Raw genomic sequence first — 10,822 nt, 5'->3', positions numbered from 1 at the left:
TTTATTAGTTATAGGTTGAATCCTCAACCTATAAACAGGGTGACCATAGTTTGTTAGAATATTATTCAGCTCTTACCTCTGTTTGGAAGGAGTTGGATCACTATCATACTATAAAATGGAAGAATGATGGTGATGCCAAAACTTATAAGAAGTTGGTATCTAAACAATTGGTCTTTGCTTTCTTGTTGGGACTGAATCCTATGTATAAGCCTCTAAGTGTTCAAATTTTGGGAAGTCATGAATTGCCTTCACTCCAAGAGGTGTATGCCTTGGTCCAATTTGAGGAAAGTAGATGGAGTGTAATGGTTGCGAATGAGGGGAGCAACAGATTGCATTAGCTGCAACAAATGGTACTAATGTAGGAAAGAAAAGTGATCCCAAGAAAGCTGATGACAAGGACAAGTTGTGGTGCACTCAATGCCAGTGTTCAAGACATACTCGTGACAAATGTTGGGAGCTCTTTGGAAAACTAAAGTGGGCTATGAAAAATGAAGAGCAAAGTAAGGTGCAGGGTCAAAAGAAGTACAATGTAGCAAATATGGCAGCTCAAAATTCACAACCTATTGGTAACCCTGGTGCTATACAGGAACAATCCACAAGTTTTGACTCTAAGGAAGATATCATGAGCTCATTCCATAATCATTTGGAATTGTATGGTAGGGCTCTATGTCATATGGTTAACTCAGTTACTGGTACTCCTACTTCATTTGCATCTACATCAAGTAATGCGGCATCTACCTTCCATGTTTCCACTGCCACTAATTCCCCTTGGGTTATTGATTCAGGGGCCTCGAACCACATGACGGGTAAACCAAATATTTTCCACTCTTATAACCTGTTGTCCGAAAAAGATAAGGTAAGGCTTGCAGATGGATCATTCTCATCTATCTCTTACCCATGGCCTTAACCTTAATAATGTGTTACATGTACTAGGGGTGCTCACCCGAACCGTGAGCATATTTTTTGAACCAAACCGAACTATTCGGTTTTTTATTATCTGAACCAAAACTGAATCGATGCAACCAGTTAACTGGTCAACCAATTAACCACAATTCGATTTTTTGTTTTTTTTAATACACTAAAAATTAAAAAAAAAAGAGAAAAAGCCTTGGAGATGGCAATTTTCCAGTGCCAGACTGGTTGCTGACTTGTTGGTTGGTGGTTGCTGACTTGCTGTCGGCTTGAACTGTTGGTGTGTGTGTGTGTGTTTCATCTTCCCCCAAACCAATTTTCTTTTGTATCGTATGAAGACATAGTAAAACTAACCCCATCTTCCACTCCCCCCTCTCTCCTATATCTCATTCTCTCTCTCTCTCTCATTGTGTTTTTTAAGCATTTATTGAATGGGGTTGTTTGGTGAGCTACTTTCTCCACAAGTGCTTATATTGGCATAAATGACATTTTTTGCCCTCACTTCAATCATACATATAAACAATGATTTGTATATAATTATAATATACGTTTCAATGAAAAATCGCCACATCACCACATCATGACACATGAGAGCCCACGTAGGCCCACATATTGAGTGCCACATGGATAATAATAATAATAATAATAATAATAATAATAATAATAATAATAATAATAATAATAATAATAATAATAATAATAATAATAATAACAATAACAATAACAATAACAATAGCAATAACAAGTGCTTATATTGGCACTTGTTGTTATTATTATTATTATTATTATTATTATTATTATTTTATTATTATTATTATCACTCAATAGAAGAAGAAGAAGAAGAAGAAGAAGCATCTCAATTATCAATTTTCACAAAGTACTTCTAGAAAGCACTTTTAAGGATAAGTTTTTACAAAGTACTTTTAAAAATTGTTTTTAAGGAGCAATTTTTACAAATTACTTCCAAAAAGCACTTTCAAGGCATAATTTTCACAAAATACTTCTAGAAAGTGCTTTTAAAGCATAGTTTTCATAAAATACTTCAAAAAAAGTGCTTTTAAGGATCGTTTTCACAAATTACTTCCAAAAAGCATTTTTAAAGCGCAATTTTCACAAAAATACTTCCAAAAAATGCTTTTAAGGTGCAGTTTTCAAAAACTATTTCTAGAATGTGCTTTTAAGGACTAGTTTTCACAAATTACTTCCAAAAAGCACTTTCAAGTCACAGTTTTCACAAAATACTTTCAAAAAGTGCTTTTAAGGCTCATTTTTTTTTATAAAGTATGTGTTTGGTTCTGTTTATGTTTTTTATTCAATATTTGTACTTTATTTTCTTGCAAAACTGAGAAAGGTAATAATTACAACCGTTTGTGACAACTAAGCGCTACTAGGCACTACATCCGCATAACAATGAAAAAACGCTTAACCATTGAGAGAAGCTTTAAAAAATAACTTCCCCAAATGGTAGGCGTGCATAGAAACCAAAGTCACCTTTTTTTATTCTCGATGCATACAGAAAAGCATTAGAGGGGAACTACTGACGTGGTGTCTATGTGACAATGTTTATTGAATAAATGCCCACGGTTCCAAACACCCTCAAAATACTTTCAGAAAATGCTTTTAAGGACAAGTTAAGGACTAGTTTCCACAAACTACTTTTAAAAAGCACTTTCAAGGCATAGTTTTCAAAAAATGCTTTTAAGGCACATTTTCACAAAATACCTCTAAAAAGTACTTTTAAGGAGTAGTTTTCACAAAAAGTGCAAATGTTTGTAAAAGTGCATCTCACTTGGACATGTACATCATGCCCAGTGTAATCACACCAACTATTATAACACACATGGATGCTCAGTACACATAGGTTAATTTAGATGCATCATTCATATCAGATGGCCTGGTAGGTGAAGAATCATGTGGAAACATGAAACGACGGAATTGACTATTATAAATCAACAAATTATAAATAATAAATGCACAAATATAAATTTGGATTATTCAAAAAACATAAAAAAGATAACCAATACCAATGTGAATTAAAAAAAATAAAGTAGGATACAATTTATTATACATATTAATATTCAGATTATTCAAAAAAATAAAATAGGAGAATATTAACTATACATATAAATAAAAAAATGAAGATTTGGATTATTAAAAAAACATAAAAAAGATAACCAATACCAATGGGAATTAAAAAAAAAGTAGGATACAATTTATTATACATATTAATATTCAGATTATTCAAAAAAATAGGAATATATTAACTATACATATAAATCTACAAATTAAGATTCGGATTATTAAAAAAAACATAAAAAAGAAAACCAATACCACTGAGAGTTTAAAAAATAAAATAAAATAGGATACAATTTATTATACATATTAATATTCAGATTATTCAAAAAAACATATAAATATGATAAAATTTACTATAGAAACTAATAATAATGCAATAAGTGAATATTTGTATTATTCAAAAAATAAAAAATAATAATATTAACTATACATAAATCAAGGATAAAATTTATTATACATATAAAATTTATCATGCATAATAAAAATAATGAAATAATTGGAAATTCAGATTATTCAAGAAAATAAAAAAAAACATCTAAAAATAAAATAGGATGACTAAATTTGGATTATTCGAAGGAAAATGAAAATTTGGGTCATTCAAAAAAATATTAAAAACATCACCAACAAAAATTCATAAAAAATGCAAAGTGAATTTAATATCACCAAATAATATTTACCAACAAATAAAATCAACAAATATTCATACAAAAATTTATAAGAAAATGCAATCACAATTTTGAAAAAAATCAAACAGTTAACTAATATTAATCACAACAACATATATAAAACATAACAAATATTCATCACAAATATTAAACATTTAACAAAAAATTAATCAGAAGTTAAAAAAATAAAATATCACCAATATTCAAATAGTTAACTAATATTAACTTCCTTGTTGCCGGTGGCTGGACGGTGAGATTGTTGTCGTTAAACTCTTTCAAATTGAAGATTTACGAACACATCAAATTGGGGAGTTTCATGTTTAAAAAACCCAAGAAAAATGGCTTAATATGAAGAAAAACTTCACAAAATGTAAGAAAATGACAAAACAATAGGTCCACCGGCTGTTTTTCCTCATCGATCGTTGCTGGTGAACCTATAACTAGGTGTGCCACTACCTAGTTTTCTATGTCTGAATGAGAGGAGAGGGAGATAAAACTCTCACACTGGAGGTATTTTGGGTATTAAAAATTAAACAGGACTAGTTCGTCTCATTCTATTGGAAGAAGCACTCCTCCGAGAAGTGGAAAAAAGGTCAACTTCAGGTCACTTTTTTAAGAAGTGATTCTTTTAACAAAATGTATTTCTTCCCCACTTTTTTACTAAACACATAAAAACACTTAATAACCACTTAATGTGTGGTCCGAACTCTTAAAAGAAGTACTTGTTAAAAGAAGTACTTGTTAAAAGAAGTACTTTTTAAAAGTGAAATCAAACAGGGCCTTAAAAAAGCTGGAAATGTGGGCTTAAAAAATATTCCCTTAGTTTTAAAATAAGTACTTATTTCGGGCTTATATTCCAAACACCAATAAGTGATTAATGGTCTAGTTTCGACCCAAATAAGCACTTTATCTTTAAGCACTCCCAACATAGCCCTATTGAAACTCCAAGGGCAGCCCTCATTCACTTTCAACATATCACCTTGCCACTTGAAGACAACCAAAAAGGTTTTCCCTATTAGATCTTTGATTTCCACTCCCCCTTTCATCCTCCATATTTACCTTAGTGGTTGCTTCATCCCTATATGGTTAACCCTCTTCTTCACTAGGATTTGATAGATAGTTGTCCTTGCCATTTTATCTTCATATTGTTCGCTTCGATGATTCTATATCTCCTTTGCCTCTTCTTTTTTCCCAACAACCCATTATCCTAAATCCCCCACCTCTGTCTCTAGGCTCTCCCATATAAACCAACACTTAAATTTCTTTTCATTATGGTCGTGTTTGGTTTGAAGGAGAAAATAGGGAAAGTAATTGTATAGGTTTTCCTACCTTTTCCTTCAAACCAAACAGAGCCTAAGAGAAAGCAGAAACAACCCCAACTACTAAAGAATGAACCATGAAAGAAAACCCCATGCAACTGTAAGAAACCTCCCACGACATACCCAAAAGGACAAAGAACTAGCACTAGCTAGCACCTGTAATTCTGTAAATCCTACCCACCCAATGATTTGAGTTGAAACATCATCTAAGTTAAACATGGTTTAAAGTATCGATACGATATGCCTCGTATCGGGCGTATCGTATCGTATCTTTTGAAAAAGATATGGTCTGAAATGCCTATTTCCAGGTGTTCCGGACCCCCAATTTTTTTTAATCATAAAAAACACATTTTAAGCTTCCCAAAAAACCAAACTTTGAAAAAAAAAGGTGTTTCAGTCGTTTCTATGTACTGATACGATACAACCGAAATGCATATCGTATCGATACTTTGAACTTAAAACAACTATAAGTTACCAAAGACAATATAAATCATCTTAAGCATTTTCTTTTGCCCTTCAATGACATGTAAACTCATTTGGTACGCAAAGGCAAAGCCAAAGTGACAATGAATGGAGTCCCCAATAAAATTTGGAGATTGGAAGGGCCAACAAGACATTGGATTGGACCAAGGTTTAAAATATCGTAACGTATTAGCCCGTATCGGACCGTTTTGGATTTGTATCAGCTGATACAATCCCGAAATAGGACGATACAAACCGAATCGTTTCAATAGCAAGACTCGAACCCTAATCACCGGATTTTAATGCACATTATTTCGCCACTAAACCAATCCAATTTGTTTGGTGTAATTACATGCATTTTTAGTTTTAAGAATTGTTTTTCTTTTCTTAGTGGTGCTTATTAATAAATGCCGAAATTAATTATTAAAATTTATATATTAATAAATATTAAAATAATTATATCGGTTATTTGAAAATTGATGTATATACATTCATATTTTAGTCTTTTTTTGTTCACATTTTAATTATTCCGTCATTTTTCAACGGCTACTAAATATGTATTGATATGTTACATTTATATAAAAGTTAAATTATGGTTTTTTACATTTAAATGATTTATTTACAATCATATAAAACTTGTAAGCATTGTTAATAATATATTTTTTATGATTTTTTTGAATTTCTTAACATATTTATGCGTATCTTGATTTTTCGTCTGTATCCATGTGTATCCAAAACGTATCCCGATACATCTCTTAAAATTGTCTTTCTGATACACCTTGCGTTTTTGATACTTTAAACCTTGGATTGGACCAATCCAGTTCAAAATATTTATTAGATTGGATTGGATCTGGTCCATCCGTAATAAATTTATATTAGATTGGGTTGAATTAATCCAATATTTGGCCCATTGATATAAGATAAGAATATAGGTGTCAATGGATTGGGTTTGGATTAAAACCAATCTAAATTAAAACAATTTTGAACAGATTGGACAATCCAAACATTGAATCGGACTAGTCCAAAATAATCCAAAATATTCATTAGATTGGATTGAACCTGGTCCATTTGCAATAAACTCACATCGGATTGGACCAAATCCAATCCAATTGACACCCCTAGGTATCACTATCTCAGAATACTGATTTTCATAGTTTCATGAGGCAATGAATGACGAATTCATAGCACTCCCAAACATGGCCTTAGATCATTGTGAGAATTGTCATCTTGTTGTTGGTGTATATGGGCCGGGTCTTTAGATACTGTAGAGTCGAGTCCAAGATCGCGGCCAAACAATATAATGCTGCTCAAGCCCACTCACCAACCACCGATCTTAGCCATTGGATGAAAACCCTAATCAGTCTTCGTCTTTAAAGTTTAAACCCTAGACTAGAAAAAGCTTATATAAACTCTTTGCTCAGGTTCAGGGCAAAACCCTCGTCCATAAGACGGTCTTCCGAAGCACAACGGCGAATCTTATTTTCTGATCAAAACGTAGGATCTTTCTCCATACCAGAATGATCCACTTTCCGCCATCTCCTTTCTGAATCATGTCGTCTATTCACTTGCTTGTTCATGCTTTCTATAACTCTTCTCCCTTCTGAAAACCCTAATTGTTACCTTTCGGTGCATACTCTTCTAATAGGGCAGATGACGAACTCTATCGACTTAACAAGAATACTCAATATCACATTGGGTATGCTGATAGTAAGTTGAATAGGAAGAGCTGATGCCTACCCGCTATCGTTGTTCAGTTTTACGTTTTATTTGCTTAAAAGAAATCCATTTTGTAGATCTTTGTAGGTATCTGGTCTTTTTTTGTTCTATATACAGCATTGTGGATGAGGAGAATGAATTAAACAGTTATCCCTGTCTGATTCCTAAGGGCTGATACCTTTAAATTCTGACACTACATCGCTGTATACTTCTTTTCCTTTCAGTGTTTGTCTGCAATTTATTCATCTTTATATGCATTTCGATACAATTATCTGTTCGCTTTTCTCAAAGCGTTTATTTCTTTGTTTTACTCCGCTGTTTTTGGTATCCGTTTATAGCCAATGATGACAATTTGGATTCGACTGAATTGCAAATATTAATCTTTGCTCCTTGTTGATATCCATGAACTAGGACGGTCTGAGGCATGACATTTGTAGAGTTCTGGCGACTTCACACTTGTTTTTCGTTTTACATCTCATACTTCTAATTTCACTGGGAAATCAATTAGTGTCTGGTTTATTTACAGTTTGATTTCCGAGTTTTGTTCTTGAGCACTCTTTCTCTCTGAATTAACCATTCTAATTGTCGTCAATTAAGATTTGTACTTGGAGCATTTTAACTTGTACTGTATCTACAAGTTTAGATGAGAAAGTGACTAGCAGCTCGGCCGGAGATTACTATTTTAATCCCTTCTCTAACCTTATCCCTGCACAATTTACTCATCTTGTTTTTATTGGTCATTCAGCGTTGTGGATGAAGATAACATAAATTGAACAGTTATCCCTGTCTGATTTGTTGGTGCTGATCAATTTCAATTCAGACACCTGCTGTTGACTTTATACTTGGGTCACATTTTAATGCATCTCAAGTTTCAATCCAACGTTTTTTCTTATTGTATTGTTGCTGTTGTTTGAATTGCTGATTATTGTAATTGATTATGGCTACTGTATCGAGATGAATTACTGATTGTTGAAATTGATTATGGCTACTGTATCAAAATGAGTCGTGACAAATAAGATGGACAGAGTGTAACTACATGCATTTTCAGAATTCTGAGATTGTGAAATTTTGAAACAAGGGTTATGCTTCATCTTTTTCTGGCGAGATATTCATACACGGTGGGATGTACACTTGTACAGTAAGGTCTGTGTGAGGATTGCCCATGGCATTGTGTTCTCAATGTAAGAAGAAGCACACTGATTCTAAATGGTGAAGTGGTTGATATTGTGATAGCTCAAGGATGGCCAAGCTATTCATTCACTTCAGCGACCTCTGGATTCCTCCCAAGCCATTAATTCAGGAGTGCCTGGGTTCAAAGAATCAGTCATTTCAGCACAAATTGTTATTTAAAAGTCATTATTGATGAAAATAGAATTTGCTTTTATGTTAAAAGACATTATGAATTTGAATATAATTATTGTTTTAACTATTTAAAATTTAGTTTTGTTAAATATTTTGTTATTTAAAATATATATTTATTTAAATATTTAAATAATATGTAAAATATTTAAATTTCTTTGTTATTTGAATTTATTTATTTTAAAGTGATTACATAATATCAAATATTTTCTTTGATAACAATTTAGCTATTTTATATTTAGTTATTGAAATATCTAAATAATATTTTATTTTTTAATGTTAAAATTTTATTGTTTAAATAACATTTAAATTGAATAATCTAGAAAATTATAATTTATATTGTTAGTACATAATTTATGATGCATTTTGAAAATATAAAATTATTAATAATATGAATATTATTAAATTAATTATAATTATTTTATGTGTTTCAATTTAATAAATCGAGAAAGAATTCATAAAAAGGTCGATGTGTACAAAGTGATCTTTCAAGGATATTATGTAGGGGACATTAATAACAATAATAAGGGTAATTTCCTTATCTCCCCTACTGCATGCGAAATTGATTAATTGTACCCTTATTATTTACATATTGTTTTTAAAAATTGACATTGCTGTTAAGTATTAACAAAAAGAAATGGATTGTTGAATTTGTCCTCCACTATTCTTTAAATTTTCAAAGAAGAAAATTTTCCCTACTACCACCACCACTAATAGAACTCACCCTCTCCTCTTTGAGCTCTATTTCCTTTTTTGTATTCTTTTCAAAAACTCATGTGAGGTTGTTGTAATTGTCGTTACCTACCAACCTCCTGACCCATGGCTTTCTCATTCAAAATCTTACTGGGGGTTTCACAAAAGTTAAGAATACTACTTTCATAATCAATGATTCTGTCCTCCTAACTGGTAAGGGTGTTGGCATTACCCTTGTATCACCATCCGCCGTTGTTGATTTCTCTTCTGTGTTGCGACGAATCTCTGAAGATTGTCAACTAGTTTGATACACGTCTTGACTGCCATAGAGAAGTTTAATCTTAAGGTCTTCACCATCACTCCTGAGATGATAGCTCTGGTTGAAGTGGTTGCAATGTAGAAAATAATGGCTCCTTGCTAGGAAACGGTTCAAATTTTCACTTTCGGTTTTTCTTTCATATCTTCTCTTGATTGCTTTACCACCACTCTCGAGATGAAAGCTTCGGTTGAAGTGGTTGTCGTTGCAAGCATGTTCCTTTCTAGGTATTAGTTCAAAACTCCACAATGCCATCATCGGTGCCCATCTAGGTAGAAGGTCCACTTGGGCATTACCTTGATAAGGAGGAAGACCGTCTTCATTTTCAAGGACAAGGCATAGGTGCTGATCAATCACTTCATGTTGATGAACCAGCCAAGTTGGAAGAACGGAATGCTTTTAGGGATGAGAACAAGTTCAATGGCGTGGTTTGTCGTGAACGAGATTGGTGAGCTTCTATTGATATTTTCTTGCAAAAATCAGAATCAAAACTGATCTCTATCAGTTCAAGAATGAAGGTTGAATTTTGGTTAGGGTGGCAAGAGCAGGAGAGAGAGAACTGAGAGTAAGTGTCTAAAACTGGAGCATTTTGCCCTCTTCTATTTATATAGCTTGAAGTGTTGCATTCCTAATCCAATTAGGATCTTCTTGATCCAAATCTTTATTTGGATCTAGACTCTTTAAGTGGATAAGATTTATCCTCTTATCCCTATCTGCTGATCCAAACTCATATCCATATCCAAATTTACCCGGGATGATTAATCTAATTAATCTTTGGGCCTTAGACCCACTAAGTAAATGGATCACGTCTCTGATTAATTGTTAGTTAACTTGGCTCTTTTTGTATGGCGTGGGACCTTAATATTGACCTCACAAAAGCCATATGAGTTTAGTCTAATTTCTGTGACAAAGCCTGACCGAATTCACTGCTAAACACAGTGAATCCCTGAGTCTATCAATATGGGCTCTTAATGGGCGCAACATTTACACTAAATGGTCATTGATTCCAACCACCTTATAAAGGCTCAAGGACAATGGTTTTAATTGAGATTAGCCCATCATGTATAATAGTCTTAAATGATCTTACACTTAACCTCTCATCCCTTAATGATCAAGCATTGCCCGACAAGAGAGAACTTTTCCCTCGGCTGCAAAGTACAATGTTGCACTCTCTACTTGGATGGATCCCTAGAATTAAAAACTTTTGCAAAACAAATCTCAAACAAGTTTGAAATCGATTACTGACAGTTTTGGTTTCCATCAGAGAGAGTGCAGTCCCCGATCATTCACTTTGTCTAACAAAG

The 10,822-nt window shown here is 32.8% G+C and overlaps 2 non-coding genes across 2 annotated transcripts; both read left to right on the top strand.

Annotated features, from left to right (window-relative positions):
• The first annotated feature begins 7,267 nt into the window (after positions 1–7,267).
• On the top strand, positions 7,268–7,348 carry LOC148791071 (small nucleolar RNA R38). Its single transcript, XR_016078186.1, has one exon. It is a non-coding gene; the product is annotated as a small nucleolar RNA R38 (small nucleolar RNA).
• Positions 7,349–7,487: 139 nt separating this feature from the next.
• On the top strand, positions 7,488–7,574 carry LOC148791070 (small nucleolar RNA snoR20a). Its single transcript, XR_016078014.1, has one exon. It is a non-coding gene; the product is annotated as a small nucleolar RNA snoR20a (small nucleolar RNA).
• Positions 7,575–10,822: the final 3,248 nt, after the last annotated feature.

Source organism: Nelumbo nucifera, chromosome 6 (genome assembly GCF_055504915.1).
Source record: "Nelumbo nucifera cultivar China Antique chromosome 6, China Antique-T2T, whole genome shotgun sequence".
NCBI classification, from domain to species: Eukaryota; Viridiplantae; Streptophyta; class Magnoliopsida; order Proteales; family Nelumbonaceae; genus Nelumbo; species Nelumbo nucifera.
This window is presented reverse-complemented; position numbering and strand designations above follow the sequence as displayed.